The 8731-nt window shown below is 39.8% G+C and overlaps 1 protein-coding gene across 6 annotated transcripts in view; it reads left to right on the top strand.

Annotated features, from left to right (window-relative positions):
• Nucleotides 1-229: 229 nt before the first annotated feature.
• Cnot4 (CCR4-NOT transcription complex subunit 4) overlaps nucleotides 230-8731 on the top strand; it is a 101409-nt gene continuing 92907 nt past the window's right edge. For 5 of the 6 annotated variants that reach the window (XM_021190158.1, XM_021190156.1, XM_021190157.1 and 2 more), the window contains exon 1: nucleotides 230-463. The gene's annotated coding sequence lies outside the window, so the exon portion shown is untranslated. The remainder of the gene's footprint in view (nucleotides 464-8731) is intronic. The other variant, XM_021190155.2, reaches the window with a different exon arrangement.

Genomic DNA, 8731 nt, shown 5'->3' with positions numbered 1-8731 from the left:
CAGAAGAGGAAGCAAAACAAGAAGAAAGCCGGCGCTCCAGTAGCCACGTGAGGAACGAGTTCCCGAGCGCCTACTCTAGTGATGACTTCAATTCCCGGCCTGCCCCGGGGCGGTTACTATCGAAGGACTACAACTCCCAAGGTGCAGCGGACCAGTCCGCCGCAACCTCCCACTCGCCCGCCTGCCGCTTGTCCCGCCCCTCCCCCGCCCCGCCCAGCCGGATCAGCACGCGCCTGCGCAGCGGAGGCCGGAGGAGTCTTACCCTAATGTAAGATGGTGGCCCGTCTAGCCGTGGAACCCACCGAAAGCTGAGAGTCTCTCTCTCAGCCCTAAAGGTCGGACTCACTGAAGCAGTCAGGCCCGGTTCTGAAGAGTTTTTTCGCCGACTCTCGTTCATTGGTCTCTTGTGAAGACTCGGCAACGCGTGGAGTCGGCTAAGAGAAAAGCGAGGCAAGGCAGGCGGGTGAGTGTCTGCGGGGCTGGGCTTAGGGGAAACCCGGCGCTGACCGGCTACGAGAGAGCGGAGGCTTCGCTGGGACTGTGCAGGCCGCACCCCCCTTTCTCCCCNCCCCCCCACCCCCGCCCGCCTGGTCTTCACCCTCCTCCTCCTCCTCCTCTGGCTGCCTCCTCCTCCTCCTCTTCCTCCCTCTCCCCTCTACGCCACAGCAGTTACCACCAGGAAAAGGCAGCCGGGCTGGAGGCAGCGCGGCGGCGAGCGCCGGCTCTCCTTGGAGAATTTCTTCAATTGAGGACCCAAGAGGGCTTCTCATCACCAGTTTTCCCCGCATTTTTCTGGCAACAGTATCCTTAGGTCTTGGTCCTCCTGTTTCCTCAGCCTCCTTTCCCCTCTGACGTCCTTTTCCTACTGGCCCCGGTCTCCCAAACCAGAGCCATCATTTCCACACTGACGGGTGCTGCTGCTCACTGCCCACCCGTCCTGCTTGGTGGTTTTTTTTTTTTTTTTTTTTGTCCCTTTTTGCCCCATCCCTTCCAGAAAGGCTGCTCTGGATCTAGCCTCTGCCCCCCTCTGGTGCTTGCAGTCAGCCCCCAGTCTGTCTACCAGACCCGAGTTGATTCCGATGTGCAAGACTCCTTTAACCACATCTGTCATCTTAAAGCCACCTCGTGAGTATCTAAATCATGTTGCTGCTCCGTTGCTCCGTAGAACCCACCTGTTTGTTAACCTACTTGAGAACTGTCGGTTCCTTCCCTCTTTCCAATGCAGATTCTTTGAGCACACACTCCCAGCATAGGGGAGATGATGCCCCGTGTTGTTCCTTGAAAAGTAAAGGAAGTTAGGAAGTGAATGAAGTGAGTGGGAGACTATTAACGTTAAGAGAAAAGATCTTTCTTCGGGCTACTCGGGAAAGGAATGTTTTGCTTTTTGTGATCTTTTTGTTGCTCATTCGCTGTCTTTCTTACCCCTCTCTTCATTTTCGACCTTCTCCATGCTAGTCAGCATTCTCCTGAGTTGCCTTTCCTCAGGACAGTTGATGTTGTCTCTGATTATACCCATAAAGATCAGCTTAGCATTTCAGAACCAGGTGACTCTAGCGAACACACACACTTCATCCCTGAACACCACATGCAAATACAGATGGTATTTTGATTATATGTGGGTTACAGATTCCTTTTGTATCAATTATTGGCTCCGTTATATTGATGTTTATGTTAATTAATTGATGACATTTATTCTTGATGGGTGTAAATTTGACTTTTTTCCCCCCTCTCTTTTTGATCTGGGAAATTCCCTCGTTTGACATTTCTAAGATAGGAGTTATCAAAATAAGTTGTATGGAAAAACACATTGGGTATGTATGAAGAGAAGTTGATATTTTGGGGTAAACTTAAATTCCTTTTTTTCCATAGAAACTATGGGGCCTGAGAAAAGAAGTCACAAAGCTGAGCATACGTATGCTTTCAATGGTACTTAGCTGTTACCTTTAGTAAGTAAAAGCTAGAAACCGAAGAGCAAGGGGTGGGTGGCTTATGGTCTCTACAGTAGAGTGAAAGCAGAATTGAAATGCACTAGTTTGTGTAACCAGAAGTTAGAGTCTTTGCTATAATACACCACAGTGACATAAAGAACAGCAAATAAGATTATATAGGTCAGATAAACACATGTCAAGTTTGAACATAAGACATTGTATTCTTAATATATATGTAAAACTATTTAAAGTCACAATAACAGTCTCATAATGCAGTATGTCTCTTATTGGGGGGAAAAACAGTAACAACTTAAGTGTAAATACAAATACAGTTCTTCTAGTTACTTTCACACATTATGGAGTTATTGAAAATTTTACATATTTTACCTGTAAAGCTTGAATATTATATTTGATGTTACATTAAGTTACTGTGAAAAGTTTTGAAAAATGTAAACTAAGATTAGAAAAGCTGCCCGAAGCTTCTTTTCTCCTCTTCCTCTTCCTCTTTCTCCTTTTCTTTCTTTCTTTCTTTCTTTCTTTCTTTCTTTCTTTCTTTCTTTCTTTCTTGACAGGGTCTTTATGTAGCTCTGACTGACCAGCAATGTAGATCAGGCTAGCCTTGAACTTGTAGATAGTCACTTGACTCTTCATCTTGTCACTCATGGCCAAAGCTCTTTATTTCAGCTACTTAAGCCCCAATTTGGCAAAATGGAATAAATCCCTATTCTTCTAAAAATTGGAAGCATTTTATATAAGCATCCTTTGTTTTTAGTTATACCTTGAAGTTAAAAAGAAAATAATACTTTTTGTTTAGTTTATCAATAACTTGTCTTTAACTCCAAGTAAAAAGTAGATACTGGTGGAAAAGCTTGCCACTTTGAACAATCTTGTCTAGATACTCTTGGCAGTCATACTTGGCTGAATTGTAAGCAGTATGTTCTAAGGAGAAGACTGTCTGATAGAAGGGGGTGAGTGATTTTTTTTTAATACATCTTTTTTTTTTTTTTTTTTTTTGTAAAGCTATTTGGCTCACTAAATATCTTAAATAATTTCTCCTTTTCCACTGGGGTCATCAAATTCTTGCTTCTAGCATAGAGAAGATGTAAAAAAGTTCTTTGACACATTGACAGGAGGAAGTAAGGTGAATTTTACAAATATTTTTGTGTAGTCTTTATTATAACATTTAACATGGTGGCTTCATACTAATTATTTTCTTTGATACTTTGGAATTCTTTCGGCAAATTGAATAGCCAAAGTCTTCAAATGAATAAATTGTTTGTATAAGGTTTTTAAACATGAGTTATTTAAAGTTAGTTTACCATATAATCTTTTTTAAACTTGCATCGACAAACCTTTAATTTGATTAGGATGAGAGATATAATCAAACAGCAAAATACAAAATAAAATTGTTTTGTGACACTTGTCAACTTCCTTCTAAATGGAAATATTAGAGGTAGCTTGCAGCCCATTACTTTGTTTTTGTTGTTCTGAAACAAGGTCTTAGCTATAGCTCAGGCTATCCTGGAACTGACTGTGTAAAAGAAGTTGTCTTCAAGCACAGGGCAGTCATCCTGCTTTAGCTTCCTTAGGCTGGACTTACATGTGTGATCTACCATGTAACCAGGACTGGATAACTCACTATTTTGTAAAAGACAGAGGGCGTTGCCAAAAGATGAGCTCTTAGCATTAGGAGAATTTTACTTATTTGTTTGGTATTAGGCTAGACCATGGATGTTAAGTGGCCCCCTGCATATTAGACAGTGGCTTTCAGGAGAGTGTTTCTGTATAAAGGATTTTGTGTCTTTTTTGTTTGTTTGTTTTTGTTTTTGTTTTTTGAGACAGGGTTTCTCTGTATAGCCCTGACTGTCCTGGAACTCACTTTGTAGACCAGGCTGGCTTCGAACTCAGAAATCCGCCTGCTTCTGCCTCCCAAGCGCTGGGATTAAAGGCGTGTGCCACCACGCCCAGCTGATTTTGTGTCTTAAGAGAATGAAAAATAATTCATTTAAGCAGTTTGGTTTTAGAAGCTTTTCTTTGCTTCCTTCCCACTCCATGGTTTAAAGTGAGGCAGCACTTTTCACGTTCATGATTTTTTTTAATGTGACTACAGTGATTCTTGACTCAACTCTGTTATTGTCTTTGTAGACTGTGTGAGATAGGGTAAATTTGTGAAAGCTTTAGTTTCTGCTGAAAATTCACACAGTTTTGTCATTACCTATATTATCACCTTGATTTTTTGTAAAGGAAGTGTAGTGAGCTAAGTTAGTTTTTAAACAAAAACAGTAGGGAAATAGGTTATAGAGGTTTTTGCTGTTCTAGAAACAGTATAACTAGAATGTACTACATACATTCCCCAAAGGATTTTTTTAATCTAAATGGAACTTGTAAATGGTTTTCATCCCTCTGGAATAGCATGTATCAGATAAAACTTGGTAACACATTCTAACATTTTATAAACTTTATGTTCCCTTAGAGTTATTAGGAAAAGTCTACAAATATCCATTCTTGAAAAACAGTTGCATGAAACCTAGTAACTTAAAGATTTAATGTATTTTTGTTTCTCTGAAGTTGAGAGTTCACTCATTATGGTAGCATAATCTATTACTTTGATCAGGTTGTGGGTATTTACACAGTTTATTTCAAAATAATTTTTAATCTCATTTTGTAGACTTCTTTAGTTGAAAGATTGTGAAGTAAATGCCAGCGTTTCCAAATGTAGTTATCTAGTAGGTTCTGCTACATTATTCTTTCAAAGTTAAATAAAAAGTGTGTTTCTGCATGTGTGCATTTGTGTGTTCATACAGATTCATGTGTAGGTAGGCCAGAAAACAACTTCAGGTGTCAACTTTAGGAAAGTGGACAGAGTCTCCCATTGCCTCTAGACTCACCAATTAGGCTAGACTGGCTCGCCATTAAACTTTAGGGTTCCTTCTGTCTTTACCTAGCCAGGGCTGGGATTGCAAGTCCACACCATGCCCAGTGAGTTTTGAGGACAGAGCTCAGGTCCTCATTCTTACAAAATAAATGCTGTATGAGCCATCCTCTCTCATCCTGGTTTTTTAAGTTTGGTGGGCTTGTTTATTTGTTGGCTTGTTTTGTCTTTGTTCCCCCCAAAGTTGTTTATGAACAATTTTAGCACAATTTTAGTTTTTTTTGGTCCTTTATAGTTTAGTTAAGTATTTCCATGCTAAGGAACATATATCAGCTCTGTGCATATGAAGCAAGTATATTACCACTTGGCCTCATCATTGTAATTTACTAGCATGATTTTCTTTTATTGGAAGAAGAAAACCTGGAGTAAAGATGTCCAAGTATCAGACAGTTTGAAATGTTTTCCCTTTTTGTCTCAGTATATGAGGATGGCTTCTTTGGCTTCTTCATTATTAAGCTGTTTGTGTAGAAAGATTCTCCTGTTTCAAGCTTTGCTTACTTTACTTGGGTAAGCCTTGCTATTCTCATAGCATATGTGTTATATATCTGTTCAAAACTTTTTGTTTGTTATGGTCACTAAAAAAAATCTCATCTCTTAAGAAGTTAAGCAATTATGGAATAGAATTAGAAATCAAAATGACCAAATTGGCTTGTGTGCAAAACAATGTGTAAAACATTGTGTAAAAATAATGGTTAAATACCAGGCATAGTGGCATATACCTTCAGTCCTAGCACTCGGGAGGCAGAGGCAGGCTAGGTCTCTGAGTTCGAGGCCAGCCTGGTCTGGATAGTAAGTTCCAGCATGACCAGGGCTACACAGAGAGACCCTGTCTCAACCAAACCAAACCACACCAAACCATACCACACCACACCAAAAAAAACCAAGGTGGAGGGGGAAAAGCTCAAAACCAAACTTCAAAAACCCAATGTAATTGAAGAAAAAAATTGCTTAAAAATAGTAGGTTTGTATTACTGTTTGTAGAAAGAATTAGCAAAAGATGACATAGACAAAACAGTGATTGAATTTGAATGGTAACTATATCCAAGGGACATAATATCCCCTAATAGTAACAGATACCTTGTCTAAGCCAAATATCTAGCAATTCGTGAGCATGGTTTTCCTTCTCTCCATAAGATTTGTTTTCTGATAATTTAGAAACCTGTTTCATTCATTCCCCTGTAGGGCATCAGGTGTCTTTAGATTTTGAGTTTACTGAGCTGACATTGGCTGACAGGTTATTTAAACAATGAGTCTTGGTTGTAGCAGTTTTTTTCTCCACTAAAACAAAACAAAACAAAACCAAAAAACCAAAAAAACCCCAACACTTAAAAAAACTTTTCTGCCTTCCATATTTTATGTATGACTTTTTTTCTGATTTTTTTTTTTCTTTTTTAAAGATTTACTCATTTTATTTATGTGGATACATTGTTGCCGTCTTCAGACATACCAGAAGAGGTCATCAGATCCTATTACAGATGGTTGTGAGCTACCATGTGGTTGCTGGGAATTGAACTCAAGACCTCTGGAAGAGCAATCAGTGCTCTTTAACTACTGAACCATCTCTCCAGCCCCTGGGTTTTGTTTTATTTATTTATTTTTTAACTTTCAGCAATTGTTTGGACCATTTTGTAGATGACAAAATTAAATAAAAATATGTAGTATAGACAGTATTGCTTTGCTGGTAAGATTAATTTTGCTTCTCATTGAAATTTCCAACATTTTTTTTAAAGATTTATTTATTTATTATATGTAAGTACACTGTAGCTGCCTTCAGACGCTCCAGAAGAGGGCCTCAGATCTAGTTACAGATGGTTGTGAGCCACCATATGGTTGCTGGGATTTGAACTCAGGACCTTCAGAAGAGCAATCAGTGCTTTTAACCGCTGAGCCATCTTACCAGCCCGAAATTTCCAACATTTTGATGACATATATCCCTCTAATTTACTTTTCATTAACTTGTAGAAAAAAATAAAAGTGCTGCAAGTTCCCTGTCAGACTTGATCTTTCTAGAAACCTTTATTTCAGTGGAGATCTAGATATTTGTTGGGTAAAGAAGTTAGTTACAATCTAGGCCTGGTGTACAGATCTGTAATCCTAGCTACTTTGGAGTGAGGCAGCATAATCATGAATTCAAGAATGACTCTGTGTGTGTGTCTATCTGTCTGTCTGTCTCGACTTGCTCTTACTCTCTTGCTCTCTCAATTGTAGCTAAGCATGGTACTATAGATCTGTAATGTCGATCTGTAATGTCAGTATTTAGAGGCTGATTTGAGCCTCAACAGTGAGACCCTGTTTCAAAAAGCCAAACCAAAACTTTTATGTGCCCCAGACCCATTTCAGTGCACCAGGATACACAACAGCAAACACCCTTTGAAAAAAGGTATTACAATGTGTTTTATGTATATTTAAAATGAAGTTAAGACAATAAGCTTTTTTTTTTTTTTTCTTTTTTTCTTTATAATGGGGGCAGGGAGCTGGGATTTGAATTTAGAAGTTATATACCAGGAAAGCCTTCTACAAGTCAGCTACAGTCCAAGCCCAAGTTCTTTTTAAAAATTGAAACTTTGTGAATACTTTCTAGAAATACAAAGTAACTCTGGGTTATGGTATAGTTGTCATCTAGCCGCAAAGATTATCAGCTCTCAGCAGTTTGGTTTCATCTCTGGCCCATTCACTTTACCTTTCTCCCTGCTACTCTCTGCCCTGCACCACCTTGAGTCAGTCCTGGCCATCACGTTATTTTCTTTTGTACTAGAACTCTTTCAACATAATAAAATACTTTGAATTTTAATCAGGATCATGCAGTCAGCTTTTCAAATAGCTGAGTGCTTATTATATATAGACCCACATGCTGGAAAGAGACAGTTTGCATTTATCTTGACAAGAATACTTTATAACAGTATAACCAGCACTATCCAGAGCAGTGTTCAAATAATGTATACAATACATAAACTCCAGGCCATTGTACTTCCCATCAGAGTTGTAGGGGTGAGGCTTCCTGAAGAAAGTGGGATATAGATAACAAATATGAACTCTGTGTATCTTCAGAGCATCTCCAGAGGAGCATTTCACACACTTCCTGTGGGGGCTAGAAGCACGAGGAGACACTTGGAGATGGGGATCAGCATGTTCTGAGGGGATGTAAGAAGTCTGGTTTTGTGGAAGAACATGTTAATCTTAGGGAATTGTAGCAGATTGTTTTATATAAGTAAAGTAAGGTTGGTTTATGAAGTATATGTTTAGAATAAGGTTGAATAAGGTTCAATGTGTGAAGCAGTTAAGAAGCCCCTCACTCTCACCCCCCTTCCCCCCAAAAAAAACGTGGTAAGGGTCAGGAGTTACATATTGGTATGTTTTAGAAAGATTATTTCTTTCAGTACTGTGCTGAATAACACAGCCAGCACAGTACTGTGTTTGGGGTTGTCTTAGGGTTTCTATTCTTGCACAATCATGACCAAGAAGCAAGTTGGGGAGAAAAGGGTTTATTTGGCTTACATTTCCATACTGCTGTTCATCACTGAAAGAAGTCAGGACTGGAACTCAAGCAGGTCAGGGAGCAGGAGCTGATGCAGAGGCCATACAGGGATGTTCCTTACTGGCTTGCTTCCTCTGGTTTGCTCAGCTTGTTTTCTTATAGAACCAAGACTACCAGCCCAGAGATGGCACCACCCACAAGGGGGACCCCCCCCCCCTTTGATCACTAATTGAGAAAATGTCTTACAGCTGGTCTTGTGGAGGCATTTCCCCAACTGAAGCTCCTTTCTCTGTGATAACTCCAGCCTGTGTCAAGTTGACACAAAACTAGCCAGTACAAATTGACCCCTTGTCAACTCAACACANAAACACATCACTAGTAAGCCTCAACCCTTAG

The sequence above is a fragment of the Mus pahari genome, chromosome 2 (assembly GCF_900095145.1).
Source record: "Mus pahari chromosome 2, PAHARI_EIJ_v1.1, whole genome shotgun sequence".
Lineage (NCBI taxonomy): Eukaryota > Metazoa > Chordata > Mammalia > Rodentia > Muridae > Mus > Mus pahari.
The sequence above is the reverse complement of the archived record's forward strand: the minus strand, read 5'-3'. Positions and strand labels throughout refer to the sequence as shown.